This window comes from Sturnira hondurensis, unplaced genomic scaffold, assembly GCF_014824575.4.
Source record: "Sturnira hondurensis isolate 20B ecotype Veracruz unplaced genomic scaffold, ASM1482457v3 Scaffold0021143, whole genome shotgun sequence".
Lineage (NCBI taxonomy): Eukaryota > Metazoa > Chordata > Mammalia > Chiroptera > Phyllostomidae > Sturnira > Sturnira hondurensis.
This window is the reverse complement of record NW_028093774.1, coordinates 5547388-5570181: the sequence shown is the minus strand read 5'-3', so window position 1 is coordinate 5570181 and position 22794 is coordinate 5547388. Positions and strand designations below refer to the sequence as shown.

The window sequence follows — 22794 nt, the reverse complement described above, 5'->3', positions numbered from 1 at the left end:
TAAACGAGTAAATATTCAGTGAACTTCATCAGAGACTCATGAATGGCCATAAACGTGGAGAGCGGAACCCCAGACCGCTCAAAAAGATCTATTGGTTCGGAAACCCACAGCCACCCCGCTGCTCCTGGCCTTGCAGGGTGCAGGACAGAGGCTCTGTGAGGGAAGGCAGGACAGCAGCTCAGCCCTCCCAGTCAGTTCCCATGAGGTCCTACATTTACACCCATTTTGCTCTTTCAGAATACAGTGGCTGGCCCCTGAAATAGACTAAGAGTGAGAGGAAAGCAGATCCAAGATTCAAAAATTCAGCAGCTAATCCAGTAATGTAAAAACAGAACAATCTATAATTTTGCCAACTTTTCCTTCCTTTGGCATGTTGAAATCAATTATTCCTTTTTTCTTTAACTTGCCCTTTCTGAAAAGCTCTGAATCCCTGCTGGTGAGGGAAATTCTGCAGTTCACAGACGAACTGACTACAGCTCACTGCTTTCGCAGCGCCAGCAATAACTGCACAGGACTGTTTTTCAATCACAGACTTTAACTCTGGTCAAACAATTTACACTCATGAAATCAGCAAGGTCGTTTCACGCCTCCCATATATTATTCACTTAGAAACGACTCAGTGCAACATACAAAGGAACTCTTTCCCATCTTCCACGCAGGGTAAACTGCCGATTTACCGTGTTAACGTCTGAGAGCTCTGTGTTGCTGTTGTCTGAACTGCATTTTGACATTGTGATAGCGGCTTATTGGAAAATCACAGCACGCCCATGCTTCTGCTCTAAAAACAAATGCAAAAATAGCCAATTTTAAGATTCCTGTACTTAAACTGAATATAAATACATCTATAAGAGCGTCTTATTGACACGAAGAATTGAATAAAGGCCATTATTTTTGTATTAAACCTTAAACAAAAGACATTTGGGTTACTGTAGGACACTAAGTTACTCTAAAACAAAGAACAAGGAAAGGAACAATAGTAGGCCTAATTCCAAGAGATGTGGGGGAAAGAAAAAAGAGCAAGAAAAGATTCTGAAACGAATACAAGGAAATGAAACAAAGTAAATAAATCCTGAAACAAAGTAAAACTCTAAAGATAGCAACTAGGAAAGTGAAAAAAATAAAAGGGTAAGTGTGTGTTATTTCCTGGTGTGTAATAAGCGTGTGTAAATTCGCATACACAGAACAACGAAGGTCACCAGAAGAGGTAACCTGGCTAAAAAACCCCAGTCACCTAGAAATAAGTCTTTAATATATGTACAAAATACATCAGCCATTTCAATTTCTCAAAATAAGATTAAAAACAAATTCAAAGAACAGTTAAACCCACACGATAAACTCTTACAGAATTCATTTGTGAATAAAAGAATTTAGGAACATAGTTCACTAGTATTAATATTGTATAGAAATTTAAATTTGGGGTGGTTCTCCTAGTGGAGATCATAAATCAAAAACTAAGGCAGCACAACGTACCAAGATGAAAGCCGAATTTAACCGACATGGTCGACCATCAGATTTGACCCTGGCCCATCAGCGCACTGCGGCGCCCCCTGGGAGCAGAGGCTCAGGACTACCGGACCGGCAGTGGCCTCCTCTCCGTCTAAGTCCAGCCTGGTGTTTAAGGAACAGTCCTGCGGAGGGCCAGCCTTCCCATTGCACACACAAATTTATTTCCTACAGGTTAACAAAGCAGAATGGGGACACCTTAACGCTATGTAAGTATGTCCATATTTACCTCAAAATGCTGAGTCTAAGTCCTTTCAGTTCCCAAGTCTGTATTAATTCATACCCTAGGTAACCTAAAAGCAATCAGAGAGAATATTTTAGAACATGCAACTCATTTTTAAAAACCAACTTTAAGAAATTTTCTACTTAACAAAATTTCCATATTTAACTCATCAGAATAAGATCCCTGATAAGATAATTTAGTTATAGCTATTGGGAGTCAAGAAAACGGTACATGTCTGAAAGAGGTGCCCTGTAAAATTCGTATTTATTATGTTCTAATTTGAAAATTTTAAAAAGTTGTTAATACAATCTGACATAAGGGAGAATTCCTGGCAGTAAATTACATTTTCCTCCAGTAAAATCTGGCTTTAAAAACACTTAAACGCTGTGCTGAGTCAGCCTCATGCTTCACAGGAGCACGCACGCACCCCCGTCTCCTAGTTGGTCAATTCCTGCTTCCTGGAGCTGCCTCACGCTTCCACTTCCCACTCCACTCCACACTGCCACCCAGTAAGACGTGCATCCGGTAAACCGACGCCACTCCCTCTTCGCCACTTCAAATTCACCTCTTTTCTAGAAGAACCGTATCCAAAAGAGTAAGCTGATAATCCTTTAAAGTCCATTGCAGCTCCACTATTACTGCTGAATTATCCAAATTATTTCCCTAGACAATCCTGTATAGACACTTTAGAAAGTTAATAGGCCAAGTACAATGAGAACTTATTTTATGTTCACAATACATAGACAATCGGTTGTGCTTTTAATTTTAATTGACGGCCACGACTTAAACTACAAACATGCAAACTCCTATTGGACAGGCTCCTTGAACCCTGAAAAAGACATGCCACATACTGCCATCGGGCTGTAGTATAAGCCAACCCCTCAGCACACATCGACATCTGACCCAGCACAGGGCTGTACTGCTTCACACAGAGGCTCGCAACAACAGGCAGCTTACCCTCTGGTCTCAAGCTGCAAGGCACCTAGAGCTTCCTGGCAAAAGAAAACTTCCCACTCACTCATTTTCTTGTAATGTGTCACCGACTCCGATACTAGTCACTTTACACATATCAGTGTTCAGACTGCATTCCAGCTCTTGTGAAGACCAAATGCACAACTACCATGAAGTCTTACAGGGAACAAAAGTGAATAAAACAAGAAAAACAATGTGGTGACTGTTACATCAAAACAGGGGGAAAGGTACTTCTGTAAACTAACAGATAAAACTAAAAATGGTTGAACAGCTGTTAGATTAGTTCATAGTAACTGACCAGGAAAACAATTCTGAGATGTTCTAAATTAAAATTACAGCGGCTAGAGACAGAAAGAGAGAAAGACAGACAAAGAACAGCCTGTTTAAAGCCCTGAGCCCGCGCTAACAAGACAGCTCACACTCCTTGGCCTGTGCTGAAATTGTGGATTCATTTCCAGGTGGCCAATTCCCAGGTTTTTCCAAAGAGTAAACTCAGCAAGGCAACCCTGAACCCCAGCTTCTCACTCACACCCGAACTTTCCAGACTTGCGCACGGCCTGTCCAAGGGAGCGGACACTTCTGCCCTGGCCTCTGCTGTCCTGGAAGTGGCCCCGCATCACCATCTCCTGTCCTTTCTGTCTATAGCCAATGTCAATTCTTTCAGAAGGGCTTACCTCTTTCTCTCCCCTACCTGATATATAAAAACACTTGCAAAACTCCAGGACTACGAACAAGCTGTCTCTTCTACCTAGCCACTCCATGCCCCAAGACCAGTCTTTTTTTCCCCCTCCTAGTAATGCCCTAATAAGCCCTTTCTTTAAGAGACTTTCAGCCATGGAAGTTCAAAATTTTTGTTTAACATTACAAATATGCTATGGCATCCAAGGCATGATTTTAACTCCAACCAAGCCTAAATCACTTAACGGATCCCTGGCACTGGCCACAAAGTGACAACTCTATATGACTGTCTATGTGGTTGTTGGTTTAAGGGCAAAATTAAAAGTAACAGGCTAATACTCTCACTTAAAAATAAATGGAAGAAATATTCATTTCTTTCCCTATCCTTTTTTTATAAAATTCTTTCTCAGTCCTTTCCAAATATATGTGAATTTTAAATCTGAGTCCTTCTCACTTCTCAGGAATGTTTCCTTAAGGACCTGAGAACCAAATCTGAAATGTAATCAAGAAAGATAATGCCCAGTCTCCAAGTTTCCTAGGAAGAGATGGCCTGTTTTGTGATCTGACTCCAAATTGCAAAACCTGCCTCCAGTGATAAAACCGTAAGAAGTCAGCAATTTCTCCTGACAGCATGGACGTAACGGGCTGTACCAACCGAGCTGCATGAAAGAACAAGACCTCGGCCTGTTTCTGTGGTCTCTCGAGTGGCTGACCTGTGATGTACTTCACATTCTGGTTCCGTGTTTACTCAATAACAAAACTGTCTTCTTTCCTTCCACCTTTGTGGAGAGGTTTTCTGGGTTGTGAGGAGATAGTGATTCTAATCATATCTCCCCAGCACCAGCTTTAAAAAAAATTAAAAAGTCCAATTCTCAAATAGCCAAATAACAAACAACAAAATTCCATTTCGTGGAACTTAAATACTAGAAAAATCCTACAACGTGCTGCCCCACTGTACTGGGGAAAGGAGTTTAAAACAAAAAGGGGGAACTCAGAGGACACACAGCCCTATAAAAAAGAAATCCGCACACAGAAAGGATCCAGGTTACCGAATTCCTACCACCACCCTTTTCTCCATTCAACTTAGAGCAGTCCCACCCGTGTACGCTAACATCCTACGTCAAGCTGACAGGCTCGCCTCTGAACAGGTCCTCACGTACAGTCACTCCCCCAGGACAGCGGCCCTCTGATGTAGGAGGGGCACCAAGTAAGGCCACTGGAGATGTAGAAGGCAAAGTCTTTTCTGATTTTTCAAGTGTTTTTCATTTAAAATCATTTGAGTGCCAGCCAGGGGTCCAGCGTCTGGAAGACCAAGGTTTATCAGACTCCACCACCTTTCTCCGAGTTGGTTTCCTTGCCTAGGAGACAGGAGCACCGACCACTGCGAAGACCGAACGAGACCACGTGCATCATGTTTTAAGGCTGGTGGAGAACAAGGGCTTGCCGCACAGAAAACGCTGAGTGGCTGTTTTTAAAAAACTATAGGACCATCTCCACCTAGAACCACGTTTTCAAACAATTCTTAAGACTTGAAGGAATTTCTTGAAGAAAATCTACGATGTTTTATTAATCCCCAAATTCAGTATAGAAAGTGTATTCTCACAAAAATTTAGAGTATAGAAGATTTTATACAGTATTTTAACCTGATGAACACGAAAAACCCCAAACTCCAAACCACCTGGTCATGACGAATTTACAGAAGGACAAAAACCTATTTAAGTCACAAAACATAGTACATGATGTAAAATAAAGTTAAATAGCATTGTATCTACCTGTTTTCTTTGAAAGCAAAATGCAAAACGTCCCATGCTATTTCCGTTGGCTCCACAGACATCACTGAAAATACTACCTCCCTGTTTCTCAGGCATTAAAATGGTGCAAAATGGGCAAGAAGCCGTCATCACCAAATGGACAAGTTTTGAAAATATGGAAAGTTAGAAAAAACAAAAATATTGGAAACACCCAAAACTTCCATAGCACAAACAGACATCTCAAGGGTTTATCAGCCAGTGTCTGGTGAACACAGAGCAGGATAAGACCAAGGACAAACCAAGGGCTGAGACCAGAGAGAAGACAGAGGGGTGACAACTTCAAGAATGTGAACACTGGCCTCTTCAGATTCTAAGTCCACGGATATTGCCATTTGAACTTGTCGTACCTGTCATCATCAATTAGAAATCCTTGCAGATTAATCTAGCCTACAACACGAACAACAACAAAAACTCGGAGAGAAACGCTTCCCTCAACATCACCAACTATAATAGCAAAAAGTGCACCTCCCACCCCATGCCCAAATCTGAATGTCTCACAGTGAATGAGGGAGTGGCTTGGTAAACCATAGTTCATTTTATGTAACAAAGTTCAATTGAGCCATTGAAAATCATGAGTTTATAATGAACAAAAATGCTTATGTTACAGCATTCAATGAAAAAAGTAGAACATTTTTATTTACAGTAATACATGACTACATCTTCAAGTTAAAAACTTACGGGGGTGGGAGGGAAAAATGGAGAGAAAACATTCGTTCTAAAACTGAGCATGTGATTACTGCCAGGAGTAATTTCTTTTCCTGAAAACTTTTCTGCATTTTAAAATTCCCTACAATTTGATCGTTTTATTACTTTTAGAACTGGAAAACAAACTTCCAAACTGAGAATGATTTGCATAAAGACAATAGTTTAGAGATAAACGATTCTGTTTTAGGTGCTGGAGAAGAAAAATCTCTTTCTCCTGAAGCCATTAAATGCAATACATTTTACTCCAGTTTCTAGAACCTAAACCACAAATTCAATAGCCTTCTTCATCCTGCACTACTCTATGAACCACATTCCTGGGTTTCTCCAAATCTGTAACATAAACATATTATGTTTACACTGCAATGTAATTATGCCTAAAATTAGATTTGTCCAAAATTGAAGCTGAATGCAGGTCAAATGCCATTTTAACAAATCCCGTCCATCAACATTTCCATCCACAAAGTGTCCCTAGGCTGTTGGCCAATGGCACACTTACCAGGAATGCCTCCCACTCACCAAAGTTGCATGGGTACCTGTCCTTCCCCTTCAAGTTACCTACAATGCCATTCGCCTGCAGCTCTGTTTCAACAGAAGTAAATACTTCAAATACCATTAGCATTCAAGGGGAGTTTTATGGTTAATGTTTGATGCCTCGTTTCTGTACTTGACTCAATAAAAACACTATTCAACAAGTGCTAGAATTTTACTCAATTCACGACACCTTCTACCTGTCTTTTACACCACTTAAGGCCAACCACGAGGTAAAAGGGGCCACAACTTTCTATGTCAAGGGATTTTAACACCCTTATCAGAAGGACATTTTAATACTAAAGAGAAGTCCTGAGACCAAAGGAGCTTGAGAGAGGCCGACTGTGAGGTCTCGCTAGGCGATGCAGAGTGTGAGAAGCAAGCGTGGAAAGCCCCGCAGCACTGCCGTGTCAATGTGTGTTGATGTGTGTCAATGCGTGTCACTGCGCTAGGAGCACCCACTCTCGGACCTGCTTTCCCTGTGGCTCGTACACCCCACCTTCGCGGGTGAGGTTCTCCTTCTGGGTCCGACCCCTCGCCCCGCCAAGCTTCCCCTTAAAGCTCCTACCTTCTGACCCCTCACCCGGCACACACGGGCTCTCTGTACATCTGAGTCAGGCTTAATGGTATCTTCCTAAGTCCAAGCAAAGTGGGCACTATCCACAAATTTAGTTTTGTTAATTAACTCTGTTGAGAATAAACTATTTATCTAACCTTAAATTAACATGTATCTTTGCAGGTCGAAGAAAATTTCAATTTACATGCTTCTTGCTTTTTAAACAGCCCAAATTATTTCAGTCAGTTTAATGCCTCCATCTTTGCCCCCCCTCCTACAAAGAAAAGTTCAGGACTGACCTGAAAGGCCTGAAGCTGGAGAGGCATCGATGCGAACAATGACACTGCCAATGTCATCCAACTACACTCATCCTCCCATCACAGAGACCTTCCTGGCTGGCTCCCGGCCACCACACAACTGTCTTCTACAAGAACACAGTCCGATCAAACACTAACCGTGACGATGTTTCTGCAACAATTTAAAGCCCTACAGTTTCAGGTACAACTGGGAAAACCCAAAGACTCAAAAAATACTTCTAATTTTTCATTTTAGAAGCTGTATTTTTTTTTGGTTTATAATCCATACAAAACTCTATTCAGTGTCAACTAATCAGTGTAGAAGATAGACCAAAAAATCACCATTTTTAAGCATATTAGTAAAATTGAGGCCAGAATCATTAATGGATGCTAATACTACTAGGTAAGGATCATAAAAGAATATTTACAACACTTTAAAATACCTCTGCCCAGATGACTATTTGAAGTGGAAACTGAAGTTTTCCACTGGAAAACCTGACAGACACCACTTTAACTTACCCCAAGTGACAGAGCTGACATCACCAACACTGGGACCAGCTGACAGCGTGTACCTCCTAATGTGATGACCTGAGAAGTATCACTCACATAGTTTTCCTGCTAAAAGTGCAAAACCTGCATCTAACCAACTCTGAAAGGCATTCACAAAACAATCGGCGTGTGCTCTTCAACACCGTCAGTATCATAAAAGATAAAAGCCGAGAAACTACCAGAATTAAACAGCGAGAGACGCCCCGGCTGGGTGGCTCGGGTGGTCGCAGCACCGTCCCACGCTAGGACCCGAAGGCTGCAGGTTCCAACCCGGTCAGGGTGCGTGCAGAGGGCAATCAATCGCTGTCTCTCTGTCTCTCTCTCTCAAATAAGTAAATAAAATCTTTAATTAAAAAAAAAACATATCCTGGGGTGAGGATTAAAAAATAATAAAAAAATAAAAGAGTAAAGAGACATGACAACTAAATACAATGTACATTCCTGGGCTGGGCTGGCCCTTGCATTAGAGAAGGAAACTTGTAAAAAGGGCTGCATCAGAATATGCCACCTCACAACACGTCACTGCGGCCTAAGGGTTATTCTGAGCTGCAGGCAAGAGCGAAAAGCAGACCGGGGGAAGTCTGCCCTCCCTATCTCTGCCTCAGGACAGGCCACAAACTTCCCTTTGTGAAGGCAAGCCCTGTCCCTCCTTTGGTACCAGGGGGAGACCACTCATCACTGGAGGCCCTTGGAATTAGACCTGCATAAACCAACCTTATCTTCCCTTGGTTTCCCTCAGAGATTCACCTGGCCACGGTTTACCAGCCCTAGAAGCCCAGACTCCTCTCCTTGGTCTTGTCCCCGCCCCGCAGTCCATCAGCCTGTACTGAAACAGCACAGGGGCGCTCCAGCCGGCCGCTCTTTTGGGCTTTCACTTCTTCCTGCGACTCTCTTGGGTGCCTGCAAGCAAAACAAACCTCTTCTTCTCCTGTTCATCTGTCCTCTGCCACTTTAATTCATAGTCTCCATCCCCTGAACCGGAAAATGGAAAGTTTTTTCCCTCCCCTATAGTAACATTGGTAAAATTTAAATATTATCAATGTTAAATTCCCCAATTTAGTAACTGTATTGTGATTATGTAAGAGAATATTCTTGTTCTTAGAAAATATGCCTCAAGTATTTAGTAGTGAAGAGCATAATGCCTGGAATGGTAAATTCTATTCCTACAACTCTCTAAGTTTGAAATATTTTACAACATAAAGTAAAAAAAATAAAACTCTACCAAATCCTGATACAAACCAGTACTTGGCTAAGAGTAGAAAACAGAACAATGGAACTTACCCAATTTCATCTCAGAGTAGTATAAAAAGTCCTATTTAAGGTGGTTTTCCCCATTTGTAAATACTTGTTTTACCTCCTGACTCTTGAAATTATTCATTCGTTCCACAAGTATTTACTGAGCAAGACATCCCTGGTGTGACTGTGTACCATGGGGAAGGCGAGCCCTGGACTGGGGGTCAGCTTTACAGAATGGGTAGTAACAGCATTAGTTGGGAAGGGGATGATGGCACAGGGCACCCCGGGGACAAGACAGCCTGTGGGTTGGGCTGAAGCCACCATGAGCAGCAGCAGTGTGCTGGGGGGGGGGGGGGGGTGGGCACCTGTCCGCAGGAGAACGGAGAGACAATGACACTAGGAAGACAAGCAGGCACGAGACCATACACGGCCTCCTGTATGGCCCCGCAAGGATTTGAACCTCGTCCTGCCTGCTTGGAGCACGACTCGGGCGTCTGCGTTTCTATCCTCGGTACACACCAAGGGTTCTCACCTAGTTCAACCTCAGTCCAAGAACGACTGACTGTATCCAGGGCCCACAGGCAAGAACATCTAATCACAAGGAAGAGACTCCTGAACTTGGACTCTCTCCTTCAGAGCAGACATTCCTTTTCCTGGTTACAAACCCTACCTGTATTCACACTGGTTTGCCTACAACTGTCCCCATCTCTGCACCGAGAGTCCCCTGTCCCGTGAACCACCCGCCCACCGCCCCCAGCCCTGGTGGAACCGGGACGGTCTGCCGCCCATCCTGAGCTCCGAGTCTAGGTCCTTGCCTGCCTGTTGCTCATTTCCACTCGGAGAGCCACACTTAGCTGCCAAGGGAATGAGGCTGTCCCAGAAATTAAGTTAGTCTAAAAAGAAAGATAAAGACTTGCTACTTGCTAAATACAAAAGAAATTATACCACACATCATAGAAATTCAGGAACTCTGGGGGAAAAGCAGCAGTATCAGAATAAATGAAGTTTCCTCAGCTAACAACTGCTATTTTACTCAGTTATGTCACAACTAAACCCCATACACATATATTACAGAACAATTCAGATGTCACAGGGAAGGAAGCAGGCTCAACGTCAAGGTGGTGACGGAATCCATTTCCCACCTATAAGGCCTCAGTGTGGGCCTCATTTCTCTAAGGCGGACTAAAGAGGTCAGCTCCAGGGTCCTCTTCTCCCCTAAATAACCCATAATGCACACATTTAATTCATTAGCCAAGTCACATATGCAGATCACTAAAAAATACCTAAGATGTCTGTTGTGAAAAAAGAATTGCATATATTAGTGGGAGGAAGCCAAATGTATTCACTGTGCTCATCTCAAAATGTTTTAAAGATACTCCTATTTTATACTTTACATATTTTTATTACTACTTGTAAACAATCATTCAAAGAACAATAAGCATATGTTAAGTTGTAATTCATTGGTTGGATTAATCCAAAGTGAATTTTGGTCAAAAATTAAAAATTTAGCTTCCGTGCCCTGGCTGGAGTGGCTCAGCAGATTGAGCACTGAACTGCAAACCAAAGAATCGCCAGTTCGATTCCCAGTCAGGGCACATGCCTGGGTTGCAGGCCAGGTCCCAGTAGAGAGTGAGTGAAAGGAAGCCACACATTGATGTTTCTCTCCCTCTCTTTCTCCCTCCCTCCCCTCTCTAAAAATAAATAAATAAAACATTTAAAAAAAATAAAAATCTAATCACAGGTTTCACATACCAAGAGCCTTTGTACATCATTAGTTCTCAGGACACTGACTCTGTCCACAAAGACCACACCTGTGCCTGACTGAGAGCACAACAAACCCACTTCAAGCGGCATGAACCACAGTCTGTTCTTTGATACACACAACAAAGGGTATTCTTTATATCACTTACTGGTCTCCCAAAAAGTCGCAATTTTTCCAAATGGAGAAAAGTTTTATCTGGTAATTTTCAGTATCAATTATTTCCTAGTGGCCGCTCAGGGAAATACTTTAGGTGAAGTGGACGAATTGAAAAAACACAATGTTCAAAAGCTGACATCTGAAGAAACAGAAAATTTGAAGAGGCCTATACCTTTTAAGGAAAAGAGATTACTAAAAATTAATGATTAAAAACCCCAGGCCCAGATGACTTCACTAGTGGTTCTTCTAAATGTTCACAGAATGACTCCAACGCTGGAAACAAACCCTGCAGGACAGAAGCGAGAGCGAACGCTTCCCAGCTCTTACTACAAAATGAGCCTCAACTTGACACCACACGCACAGGGACAGGAGAGTCACAGTACAGTACAAGTACAGACCTAGCTCTCAAACCGAAAAGCACGAGAATCCTAAAGAAAACCATAACAAACCAAACCCAGGGACTACACAAAAAGAAAACTGTGTCGCAACCAGCTGTAGTTTGTCATGGGAATGCAAAGATGGCTCAACACCAAGAAAATAGATCGATTTATTAGGACTCACTACGAGGCTGGGTAATTAAGACAGTGTGGGCACTGGCACAAGAAAAGACAATGAAAGAATAAAACTCGGAAGCAGGCCCACACGCATAAGGTTGAAGACGGAAGCACCGCAGGGAAAAAAACAGTCTTTCCAGCTGAGAGCCAGGCTGTGTAAAAGTGACGGAAAAAATGAATCGTGACCCCTGCACCTCACATCACACACAGAAATCAACGCCAGCTACATTACATACCCAAATGTACAGAACAAACAATAAAGTTATTTAAAAAACAGACAAAAACCTTCACATCCTTGGCGTGAGCAGAAATTTCTTAGACAAGATATAAAAAGCACTAATCATAAAGGAAAAAACTGACAAACAGGACAGGATATAAAAATGGCCAACAAACTTCACAAGCAATTAGAGTAATCAAATTACTGGGTTGGCCAGGAAGCCTATCTACTGTTAAAAATAAATAAAGGGAATCAAGTCAGCGTGGGGATCGTGCCTAGGGTGGGCTTTAAGAGGGGCTGATGACACACTCCGCCCATTTGCTCCCTGGACTGGGCACTGGCTGCAGGCGCGCTTACTCTGTGCGTCCTGGTGATTTAGGCACTTGCCTGTTTATCCAGTGAAACTAATTTAATTTAAAGATTATTTTAAAACAGCCCTGGCTGGTGTGGCTCAGTGGATTGAGCACCCGCCTGTGAACCAGAGGGTTGACGGCTAGATTCCCAGTCAGGGCTCGTGCCTGCGTTGTGGGCCAGGTACCTAGTGGGGGGCATGTGAGAGGCAACCACACAATGATGTTTCTCTCCCTGTCTCCTTCCCTCCCCTGTTCTCTAAAAATAAATAAAATCACTTTTAAAAAGAGATAATTACTTTTTAAAAAGAGAAGAAAACAACCCTAACACAATAAATTCTCCTTTTACCACAGTGGGTACAAAACAGCAAAAGCTCCCAGAGTAAGAAGGGAAGGGGGAGACCTCACTGAGCTTTTAAATTCCACTATCTGGTTTGACACTGTCCTCAAAACGACACTAAGTGTCACGTCCACTTTACAGGGATTTGAAATAACTTATCAAAAGCCATTTGACTAATAAATGGGAAAGGTGGAATTCTATTTAAAATTCTGTCTGACGCCCTTATTGCCACAATGCACACTACTTGATCTCAAACCAGGCACCTATTTACAAGGACATGCCAGTCAAAATGAGCTGCAGCTGGGTAAGTTCCTTTCGCTCTCGAGGGGCTGAAAAAGAGTGGATCCAATTTCAGATACAAGGCAAAATAACTAAATATTCTATTTTTAACTGAATCTGCATAAACATATCTAAGTAAACAGTGCTTTAATTGTGAAGCCTTAACAGGAACCAGTCCTGCTCACCTGGGCCTCTCTCGGCCTCGCTGGTCTAGAAACACAGGTGCCACATAAATACCCATTAACTGACTCCACGTCTCACCACTTTTCTCGTATTTTATTCCATTCGGTCGCAGACTAAACACGGCTTACTGTCTGACACAAATGCTACACAATGACCTCTTTCCCCAGTGAAGGAAAAGTTCCATCATACGAGAGATTATCATAAAGGAAGTTCAGACAGTGAATCAAACTAGAGAAATGAATTTTATAGAAACTACAATGTCTGTGCAATTTTCTTCCTCGCTCATGACAACACAGTATGCATTTTGCCAGAGTTTGTTACTCAGGCCGGACACAGGTTTCACTGCATGTGTGTCTGTGCCACAGAGGCTTCCAAAATTATTTATTTTCCTACTCTTGGCCCAAGTACGGGCCCAACTCATATGTTAAAAAAAAACCTTCCGGAATTCCCCTTAAGTTCAGGAACAGGAAGAGCTACAGGTTGACGGAGACTGAGCGGAAAATCAGTATTCTCCTTCAGAATACCGTTCATACAGCATGGGGCAAAGGTAGGTTTACAGCTGTTTGTATGGAAAACAACACAATAACACAAGCTCTTTTTCGCGTACTGAGAGCCGTCAACCTACTCTGTCCCACCCTGTATGTCAATGGGAACTGTACAAATATTTCCAAAAAGAACACTGCCCGGCAATGGCTTACCGTGGGAGGACCTGCTGGCAACCGGAGCCGAGGGTTACATCGCAACCCAGAATTCCTCCAGGGGTGCCACCGCAGCCGCACGTGGGAACGGCAGCTTGCCTGAATTCCGGTCCCCTTGGCGTACTGCATTAAATACCTAATTTAGGCTGTTCTGTTATTTGTCCATATTTTTAACCGACAAATGTCTGCATTTTCCTTAGAATACCCAAAATAATGTTTGGTATAAGGTTAATAAATCACTTAAGTTAATTGTATGTAACAGGTATGTATAAAGATTTAGAAATTGGTTTTTTTTCCCTTTTAACGTTTAGCTATACAAAATTGTGAAAAAGGCTATGTAATCTCACTACAGTGTTATATATAAAGTAAATGCTTCTAAAATTAAAACACCAGGGTAACGATGAGACACTTGTCTCCTCATTAATCGTACCAGGGGCCTCTCCTAGGGCACTTGGGCTTGACCGTAGCGGTAGATAGAAGGCGCTGGGCAGTTTCGGTCTCGTCCACTACCGAACGTTTGCTGAGCCACACCAGATGCAGAGATGGACGACGGGAAGGCTCCGCTGTCTCAGAAAGATGCTGCCGTGCATTCAAGGCAAAAATTTGACTTTATCTACTTTTTAAAACTACTTCCCAGGGTTTTTACCTTACCTCTCCCGCTCAGAACACCTCTCAATCCCATCATGTCCTTTCTTTCCATCCCCATATACAAACCTTAATGCTCAGGAAATACAGTCTCTCTTTTCACATCTAGAATTTAGTTTAGAATCTCAGCTTGAAACAGACAGGTACCTGAATTATATGAGTGCTTCAAAGATTACCGACTGTAACATATGCTGGAGACCTGTATATGTTCTCATTTTATAGTGAGAAAATCAAAGATAAGTCTAGAAACGCCAAGGTAGCCTTCCCCTAACATACAGCTAGTTATTTAGGAACAAAACCAAACTAGAACACCACCTAGAACACAGGTTTCTTTACTACTTGTTATTTTACACTGTTTGTTCAGTTCCAACCATGTGGACCTCCTGCCTCAATTACCCAGAATTCTGTTGCTGCTCCTGAGGGAACCCATCACTCGCCATTACCTGTGCAGACATAACCTAAGTGAAGCGTCTGCGGATGGTGTCCGAGGGGATCCCTGGGCCTCCTATAATTTTATGTAAGATTGTCAGTACATACAAATCAGAAGGCTCCAAACAGTAAAAACCACTGGCCACGTCGAGTACTCGCGACACCATAAAAAGCTTATGTTGGTTCGAAATACAGATTCAAGGATGACATATTTACTCACTCTCAACCGAAGAACAGTTACTGGGGAAAGTCAGCAATACCGAAGGCACGGTGACACTTGCCATCACTAACACAGAACCGTCTGGTCCAATGCGCCTGCCCTCGACACAGCAACTATCAGAAACTATCTGTAAGGTGGGCTCTCAGCCTGCTTTCTTTTTACCTCCCATTATAAATACAGACATACACCTCAGCATTAATAATTTTAGAGAAAAACATTACCATCTAATACCTGAAGAATATAGCATGATTTTCTCTAAGTGTTTAAATTTTTAAAAAATCAACTAAATTTTATAAAATGGTAGTTATATGCTAGAAATCAGCTAAGAGTTTAAGAAACTGATTTTCTCAAAACCTCCAGAAGTAGATACTATTATTACGACCAGTTTGCCAGTGAGGAAGCCGAGACTCAGAGGCTGCCACAAGCCTCTGTTCCCCAGCCACAAACTGGAGGGATCTGGATTGAACCCTGGTTTCTCTGACACCAAAGACTTGATCCTAAACATCTCTATAATGCTGCAATAAAATGTTAATATTTAATTTTGTAAGGTGGGAACAGCTTAAGAAACCACTGACCGGAGCCCCGTGAGTGACGGCTGTGCAGCAGGTGTGTGAAAGGGGCCCTTCCAATCCGTGGGCTCGTCATGCTGACCTTGGCCCCTCGGGCTGTTGCCAGTATTGAAGGGAGATAGAAAACCTGGACTGTCAAAACATCAGGTAACTCTACTGCCTTTCCCCCCTTCAAACAGGGCTACTGATCTAACTCCTTAATCAAAGAAGCTTTATCACTTCAAGACCAGTTTTCAAATTGAGATCCTTCTTTCATTATGATTTGCTGGCATTTTTCAATCCTCAAAAGAATTCCCAAATGTATCTTTAAAATTCCGACTTTATTACATATACTGAACTGTGACCTGAAAAAGAACCACTGTAACTATGAGGCTTAGCCCACTTCAACGATGAGAAAGCCTACAATACCAGTAAAACTCCCAGTTTCTATAGTAATTTTCTTCTATGAAGTTCTTAACACTTCTCTCAGTCCACAATGTTTCTATGCAACTAATTGTCCACAGATCACTAATGCAGACAAACCAAGCAGCGTGACCTGTCCAAAATCAGAACAGTAATGATCTTTTTAAAAGCTTAATATAAAAGCAATGCTATTATCCATAAACCTTGGATATGGATAGCTTCTAAGTACTTAAAAAAGTAATACAAACTAGTTTATTCCCTAAACAAATCTGAGCACCTTCTGTATGCCGGGCACGGTTCTAGTCTGTCCTTATTCTTCCATAAACCTTAATGGACATTTAATGTCATGACAAGCATCAAAAACCAAATCAAGGACAAAATTCAGGTATTTCACGTCTTATTTCTATTAAGTCTTAACCTCAGGCAATGCTTTCTTATGGTAACTTCTTAGTCATTTATTTAACATGTATAGCAACTTCACATACTAAAGGTGAGCCAACAATCCATTGACGATTTTAGATACAAAGAGGAAAGTCATTTTGTACTCAGAATTTATCTTAAAAAGGTCTCCTTGTGTTACTGAAAGTGTCAATTTCATCAGGTAGACCTCAAAAACACAGCTGACCACACAATGAGGCTCAAGGACCACTAACACATGATTCTTATTCAATAAATGCCTGCACCGTTTCCGATCCATGGCTGCAGAGGGCCATTACATACGGGGAACTTGAGCACCCAAGGATTTTGGTATTTGCAGGGGGCGGGGGTGGGGAGGACTGGTCCAAGAACCAATTCTGGGCGATGTCAAGGAACACACAAGTTTTTAAGAAATCAAAAGTTATATGCAGATTTTCGCCCGGGGCGGGGATCGGCACCCCGTACACCCCACACTGTTCGAGGATCAACTGCAAGGCGCCCTCCGACTTGGCTCGCTGAGCTCACACCACAGCACAAGCAGCCCTCCCTCTTGGGCCAGCCCTCAGCCCTAAAGAGGGCAGAGAGCGTCCGGAAACCCGACTGCTGCACCGCCTGGCAGTGAGTGCACTGCCAACAGGCTACCACGTAGCACCCGTCAGGAGCCTGAATCAGATAACCGGTATTTCAGGGGAATCACGTGAAAGATAAATGAGCCAAATCTAATAAATCAAATCACCAGAATGACATACATCTGTATTACTAAAACTTTTTTATTATGCCCAAAGCTTCTATCTAGTTTCTCTAAAATGGCATGTGAAAATGTTTCTCTATCATTTGTGAAACATTCTGTCCTTATATTATTAATGTCATTTTTGTAAGAATTTAAACAAATGCTTATTCATCATACAAGAGAAAAGTCTTTCTCCTGGGTAACTGGTAGACTTCCTTTCATTAATCAATGCCAACTATAATTAGTAGTGTTTCCTCTTTTGCTTTGACTAATATTTAAATAAATAGAAAAACCTTCAGTTACATGCAAATACAGAGCTATCGTTGCCCTCAGCTTCTCATCTGCCCCCCTCTACACTATACCCCCAGCCTTCACCATTTTCAGTCCTTTCAAACCCCTGCTATTGTTAAGACCATCTCGAATCCTTTCTCAAAGCAGACAAATGATAAAACAGATCGGACGTCCACTGGGCTTTTAGAATGAACTAAACCCTGCATGTCTGAAAAAGCAAAGCACAAGGTAAACAAGATCAATCATTGGGCTCCAGCTCGCTGTGGACACAAGCTAAACCCAGACCCCGCTGGCACGGTCCTCGGGCACCCAAGAGCACAACCTGGCTCTGTGATGGATGAGCTGAATAAGCTGTTATTCTGAGTACCCATTTGCCAGACACTGACAGGAACTGAACTCACAAAAACCAGTCAATCCTGGGCCTCAAGGAGATTAAAGTCTTTAATCTGTAAAAGAACAAACTCCGTGTGATTCCACTCAGGTGAGGTTCCAAGAGTAGTCGCAGGCATACAGAATGCAGGACGGCTGCTGGGGCTGGGAGGAGCAGAGGGGAGCTGGTGTGTAGTGGGGACAGAGTCTTAGCCGAGGAAGATGAAAACGTTCTGGAGATGGGTGATGGTGTGGTGGCGTATGATGGTGGTCTTGTGTGTATATACGTGTATTTAATGCCACCAAACTGTACACTTAAAAACACTTAAAATGACAAATTTTGTTATGTATGTTTTACCACAAATAAAAAAAAACTGAAATAATTCAAATAACGAGAGGTCACCTGAACATTTAAAAATGGTTAGACAGCGTTTCCTTCACTCCGCAAGTACTAACTGAAGACTTACCTACAGGTTGTGTAGGTTTCCCCCAGAAATCCACACAGAGCAGCAACGCAACACAATGGAAAGAGCACGCGTGCTGGGGCCCGGAAAGGACAGTGGGACAGCCCTGCTTCTGAAAGCTCCAGACTCCTGGCTCTGGGCGATAATCTGAGTCTCGGTTTCCTTGAGACACAGTGAGGATTAGATTAGAATGCACCTGCAACATCCTGGCACAGGACAAGGAGCGGTTTCTTACCAATAAATACTCCCCTTCTCTCCTTCCCACAAGGAATGACCACAGGATGTTAAGGCCGCAAGTGAAAGAACATCTACTGAACATCTACTTTCTCGAGTGAAAGGAGCACCTTGCATGGCAGACAGCAGCAGGGAACCAGTATCCCAGTGGCGTTTATCTCGTGGTGCTGCACTATAAACGTAACGCCCCGCACGTAACACCGCAGAATCACTGCCAAAGAAGATCCTGAGCCACATCAAATAGCACGTCTTCCATAACCAAGGAGACAGACCCAGCGACGGCAAAGCCCCCTCACTGTCCAATTCGCATGTACACCACGCCACGAGCACCACACAGCAGACAATCCTTACCCTCTAAGGGCGCCACGGCAGCACCAGAAGTAAAGCAAGTCCTTACTAAAACGATTGCAGGAGAAGTCTTTTCTCCCCAAATTAAAGTTGACTAATCCGTCTCTTTTTAAAAGAGCATTTTGATGCCGTGATTAAACCTACAAATCAACATTACCATTTAAATGCTTACAGTGACCACATTAAAAACAATCTTTCATGTTTCTAATCTATAGGCAGAGCTTTATGAAACGGCTTAAAATGAAGCTTTGAAATAACTCTTGTGTGTATATACATGGCATATATTACATGTAACATATATGTGTCACATGTAGCTGTCTAGTTTTAAAGACAACACTTGGCAAAATACACTGATTATTCCAGAACCTACTTCCCGCGGAGATTAGTAATGTTAAAATTACTGTCACTAGCCACCTCACCCAGGCTTCTGCTCTATCATCCAGCCTATAATAAACTTTGGAGCTCTTGGTTAAGATGGGTATTTTTATTTAAGACATTTTAATGTTTCTATCAATACATTTTTCAAATTAGTTGACCTTTTCAAAACTCGGTCTTTATTGTATGTTTCCATGACCACTTGTCCTTTTATTAAAGCACATTAAAAAAAACATATAATTTCCATGTTACCGAACTTGCGCCCTTTTCCATTCACTGAGAGCGCAGCACTTGAAGAGCAGAAACACAAAGACTGGAAATCAGCATTGTAAAGATTCAGAAAATACAAAGAACAAGTACCTCAAGGAGCACAGACTTCAAAGTAATACCCTCATTAGCTGAATGTTGTTAAAACCCGTTCGCTCGTTGGAGAACACTCAACTTGTGTGGATCAGTAACGCATGCCTTTTCAGCAGGACTTTCTTCACACACACACACACACACACACACACACTCAACACTCCAGAGCAAGGGATCCCCCCCCCCAACTCATCTCCGTTTCCGCCAATCTTCAGGCTACTGAAGGGACACTACGTGGTTTGTCAGCTCTGTACTGCGGACAAAGCCACGGGGCAGCTCAGCTTTTCCAGACAGTCTACGCAAATCTGGTGTGCTAACTGAAATCATACACTGACTTCCCCACCAAACTTGTAAACCCTGACGAGAAGGCTTCTCTGCAAGTCCAGAAGTTCTGGCACAAAAACATCGGGGCGGGAAGATGGCCTCGGTCACCGGTCCCTTGGGACCCAGAGCTTGGTCACCTGCCAATAAACACGAACAATCCTCCCAATCCTGCCCGGGCGGGCCCCAAAAGGGCTTCCTTCCCTCCCGGCCCTTCCGAAGGTGTCCAGGGACGCCCAGAGCAGTGACCGCCACCACCGCAGGTCCCTAGGATGCTCCCGCGACGCAGCTGCTGCATCCGCACCACTCCATGCGCGTAACCGGACCTGTCAAACCCCCGCTCTCCACCCGCCGGGAAGAGCGCTGAGGACGCGCTCCACTCCGTGTGCGGAGGCGCCCGTGTCCCGATCCAGGGCCGCAGCGACCGCACAAAGTGACTCCAAAGCGGCGACTCAGGAGGCGCGCCAGGGTCCGGGGCAGGCGCAGAGCCCGGCGGGTGGGCGCCCGCCCCTCAGGCCGTGCCGCCCGAGACCAGGCGAGGCCGCACCGTCCGCCCGCGCCGTCTCCGCCCCGCAGGCCAGGCCGGAGCGCGGGCCCACGGCCCGGGGGCCCACGCGGGCCGGGAGCGGAGGCGCGCGCCGGGCCGGGCGGAGCCGCTCCCCGCCCCGGACACAAAGCGGCTCAGCAGGAGCCCGCCTCACCTGCAGCACCGGGCGCCGCGGGCCTTCGAGAACCATCGGACCCCGCTCCGGCGCGTGCGTCACAGCCCAGGCCTCTCGGTGCCGCCCGGCGCCGCCGCCGCCGCCATTTCCTCGCCGTCGCCTGGTCCCCGCTGTCAGGTTACTCCATTCACCTGGGCCTGGAGCAGCCTGCGCCGCGCCGCGCCGCGCCTCCGCCTCGATCCCTCCCGCCCGCGCCTGCGGAGACTGCGCAGCGCCCTGCACGCCCGAAGCCCGCGCACAGCCCGCGGCGACGGCGCACGGCGGCTTGGAGAATCCCACTGGCGCCCGCGCCGCCCTGCGCGCCCCCCCGCGCCCCGCTCGCCGCGCGCCGGCTTGAGAGCGGGCCTGTGATTGGGCGGGGCGCCGCGGTGAAAGGTTAATCCCGGCCCCTCGGCCACTCAGGAGCCGGGACACGGCGGCCGCGGGGGCTGAGGGGTGTTTGCGGCCCAGGGCCCGGCCGGCCTGGCTTTTCGTGGCGGCGGCCCCGCGCGGGTTCGGCTTTCGTGGGCCCGCGCGCCGAGGTTGCGGACGCTGGCCCAGCCTGGCGGCATCTGCGGGCTCTCGGAATTCGTCCGCGTCCCCCGTTGCCCTTTCCGGTGCCCACCGTTCCCTAAATGTGGCCCTGCCTCATAGCCGTTTCTCCGGCGTGGGGGGGCTCGGCTTGCTTTTGCCGCTTGTCTGACGTTTTTAAAAGACTTTCCCACTCTCCTGTCTTACCCCCGCTATAGCGGTGAAGGCGCCAACGGATTCGGGGGGACAACAGACCCCCACCTCCCACCCCTAACCCCGGAACTGGGACAACCACGTTCTGAGATGGGGACAGCGGCCTCCTCTCTTGGGTAAATGGTTCATTTGCAGAGGTTGTGACCGGTACCACACCTTGCAGCTGTGAGTTAAAATAACGGAGGCCAACTGAGTTGGCTTAAAGTAAACCCTGTTTATCCAAAAATGCAGGCCTCTCACCCAGAGGACTCCCACCACAGGTTTAGTCCAGGCGAGGGGTGGTAACAGCATTGCACCTCTGCTCACAAGAATTAGCACCTACTATGTGCTGCACCCTGGCTAGGTCAGCAGGGCTCAACACAGAAGCCTACTGAGCACTTCAAATATAGTGAGTCCCATTTGAGAGACGCTGGTCAGAATTCAGATGTATGTTTTATACCAAAAGATGATGTAAAACATCTTACTAGTAATTTTATCTTGATTACATGTTAAAGTGGTAATATTTTTCGTATACGGGCATCAATGTTAGTTTCATTTGTGTCTCTTTAAAATGTGAGCGCTAGAAGAATTCTGATGCTTCCTATGGCCCGTGTTATATTGCTACTGGGCAGGCTGGTGTCAGCCTGTGGTCCTTACACGGACCCTGGGAGGCAGGTGCTTTGATGCCCCCACCCCCTGTCTATCAAGATGAACAAAATGAATAACCACCAGCAAGTAAACAGCTAGTAAATCAACGACTGCGACATGAACCCAAGAATTCTGGCTTTGAAGCTGGTGTGCACCAACTGCCCCCAGTGCTCAAATTTTGATCGCATAGTTACTGTAAATTCACCTACACATGGAATGTTCATGGATAAAATGAGGAAATAGTCAGACGTTCTTGGCAGACTGCCCTAAGGGTGACATTTCTTCTATGACAAGCACTGTGAGCAATAGATATCCTCGGTGACATCCAGAAAGGGTTCGGGGAGGAAAAACTTCATGAGAAGGATGGCATCTCAGGGTGGGGATGGCCCCTGGGGTCCCCCTGCAGTGGAAATTTGTGGGCGGGTAAAACTTGCAGCCCCTCCTGCTGTCCCTCTCAATCTGTCAAAACTAGCTGGGCTCCTCTGATTTCATTGATTTTTAAAAAATTTTCAGTAAGTACTTATATAGGGTTCATTCATCAGGAAACATAAAAAGGGTTACTGTAAAAAGGATTTTTCCCTGACAACTGTCTCCATGCTCAAACATGTAACCACTATTTTCTGTTCGTTGTTCTAGAGAATTCTTTATGCCTGTAGAAGCCAAGACATTCCATGACTTACAAAAATGGTAGTATGCCATACGCAATGATTACATCTTGCTTTTTATTACTTAATATATCAAGAAGATGTCACTGCAATATACACAGAGCTCCTCACTATGTTGTCAATCCTCATAACTTTTTATTGCAGGGAGATGCCGTAATTTATTTACCAATACTGTGCTGATAGACATGTAGGGTTGCAGTCTTTTGCAATTAAACATCAATCCATTGGGAACTGACTCGGTGTATGGGGTGAGGTATGGATCCAAATAATATTTTTTGCAGATGGCT

The 22794-nt window shown here is 44.6% G+C and overlaps 1 protein-coding gene across 5 annotated transcripts in view; it reads right to left on the bottom strand.

The window, feature by feature from the left end:
• DICER1 (dicer 1, ribonuclease III) overlaps positions 1–20556 on the bottom strand; it is a 67068-nt gene extending 46512 nt beyond the window's left edge. For 2 of the 5 annotated variants that reach the window (XM_037031668.1, XM_037031673.1), the window contains exons 1-2: positions 1733–1798; positions 678–778 (exon numbers count right to left, since the gene is read on the bottom strand). The gene's annotated coding sequence lies outside the window, so the exon portion shown is untranslated. Of the gene's footprint in view, positions 1–677; positions 779–1732; positions 1799–3958; positions 3963–8654; positions 8668–20471 lie in introns of those variants that run through there. The other 3 variants (XM_037031671.1, XM_037031669.1, XM_037031670.1) reach the window with 3 other exon arrangements.
• Positions 20557–22794: the final 2238 nt, after the last annotated feature.